Consider the following 2,500-nt stretch of genomic DNA (forward strand, 5'->3'; position numbering starts at 1 on the left):
GTATTCGGAGTTCTAGCGGGGCCTCCCCTTGCTTCCAACAACCCAAGAGTCCGTAGTATTCGGAGTTCTAGCGGGACCTCCCCTTGCTTCCAACAACCCAAGAGTCCATAGTATTCGGAGTTCTAGCGGGGCCTCCCCTTGCTTCCAACAACCCAAGAGTCCGTAGTATTCGGAGTTCTAGCGGGGCCTCCCGTTGCTTCCAACAACCCAAGAGTCCATAGTATTCGGAGTTCTCGCGTGGCCTCCCATTGATTCAAACAACCCAAAAGTCCATCTTCTTCGCAGTTCAACATCGCCTCCCTCGTTTCCAACAGGCCCAAAGGTCGTCTTCTTCGCAGATCCACGAAGAGCTCATCACGATTTGCCACATTCCATTTCCCACGGGTTGTCAACAACACTTTCTCACACTTCCCGCAATCGAGTACGTGCATGACATGCCAAAGCACATCTTATTTGCCTTCCATCGCACTCAAGACGACGGGTTGTGGAAGAACGATATTGTTCACAACAAGTTCAAGGACAACGTCTCAATCAAGGGACACAACCGAATTATGTTGACTGGGTCGCTAAAGTAAACCCGAGTTCATATAATGCACCGCATCCAAAAGAACTAGCCACAACACGTGCATCACTGAGATGTTTCACTAGATGGAACACGTGCGTGACATTAGGATCCTCCAACACCTCTTCGTGATGGAAAGATAGAATTCGAAGCAACCACAGAAGTACCGTCTAGTGGGTAGGCAACACAGGGACTGATCAACCAATATCACCCAAGGCAACGGGTGAAAATGGAAGAGATGATGCTTGACCGTTCGATACGCAAGGCATGGAGCCAGCCAGCAAGTGCATCTCGATTACAACTCACACACCCTCACGTTCGCAAGACACCACACCACAAGACGGTCCACCCCCCACCTACCATGGGCAAGCAAGCAAATGGAAACATCAAGTGACGCAGGGTCAAGCATCGCTAGGCATGAAAATAACTTTCCACAATATCCGAGGGACTAGCTGCCGAGCTAACCAACGATCAGTGACGACCGTGTGTTGGTATTAATAAAGCTCAACAACTATGAAGAGGCTAGTTGTGCCATGATAAACATGCTAACGCACGCACCACGTGAGGGGGGAGGCCTCATCAAGCTCCCTTTAAAACCTGCCAGTGTGGAGCTGGCCGGCTCAAGGAGCACTCCCCCCCTATAAGAGGTTAATATGCAAAAGGCAAAATTGTACAAGTAGATACACTTTTTTTGAGCAGACATAAGTCCATATCTCGGGCTATACTTCGAATTTTGATGCGATTTTTTGCAGTAATTCGTAGAATAATGGTATCTCCTTGCTCACCAAATTTCATAATTTTTCTCGAAGGGGAACTATTTTTTTTATTTTTTTTACTTACCGGGTATGTGTAAAATCGGGAAAAATAGAAAAGCACATGTAGACTTCGAATTTCGACCTCATTTTTTCCAGTCCACCACTAAACAATATCAGGAACCTCCCCACAAAATTTCATTCAGTTTGGCCAAGGTCTTAAATTTGACAAATTTTGGCACCAACCTATCTAGTCGCGGTGCACCGACCAACTTGGCCAAGTGCAAAATGCATCCAATTCAAAACTTTTGTGCACCAACACTTTTACAGTACTCATTTGGGGGCATTTGGAGGCCTTTCCAACCCTCACATCTCAAAAACCACGAATTTCATTTTTTCACAAATCTCCCCACCAAGCCATCTAGCTATGCCGTGGTGCACCGCCAACCTTGGCCATGTGCAAAACCCTCCGAACTCAAAACTTTCGTGCACCAAGAATTTCATGGTATTCATTTGGGGGCATTTGGAGGCCATTCCAACCCTCACATCTCAAAAACCACGAATTTCATTTTTTCACAAAACTCCCCACCAAGCCATTTAGCTATGCCGCGGTGCACCGCCAACCTTGGCCATGTGCAAAACCCTCCGAACTCAAAACTTTCGTGCACCAAGAATTTCATGGTATTCATTTGGGGACATTTGGAGGCCATTCCAACCCTCACATCTCAAAAACCACGAATTTCATTTTTTCACAAAACTCCACACAAGCCATCTAGCTATGCCGCGGTGCACCGACCAACTTGGCCATGTGCAAAACCCTCCGAACTCAAAACTTTCGTGCACCAAGAATTTCATGGTATTCATTTGGGGACATTTGGAGGCCATTCCAACCCTCACATCTCAAAAACCACGAATTTCATTTTTTCACAAAACTCCACACAAGCCATCTAGCTATGCCGCGGTGCACCGACCAACTTGGCCATGTGCAAAACCCTCCGAACTCAAAACTTTCGTGCACCAAGAATTTCATGGTATTCATTTGGGGACATTTGGAGGCCATTCCAACCCTCACACCTCAAAAACCACGAATTTCATTTTTTCACAAAACTCCACACAAGCCATCTAGCTATGCCGCGGTGCACCGACCAACTTGGCCATGTGCAAAACCCTCCGAACTCAAAACTTT

This window comes from Vigna unguiculata, unplaced genomic scaffold, assembly GCF_037176805.1.
Source record: "Vigna unguiculata cultivar grain cowpea cultivar isolate G323 ecotype 2 unplaced genomic scaffold, ASM3717680v1 ptg000029l_ERROPOS232281, whole genome shotgun sequence".
NCBI classification, from domain to species: domain Eukaryota; kingdom Viridiplantae; phylum Streptophyta; class Magnoliopsida; order Fabales; family Fabaceae; genus Vigna; species Vigna unguiculata.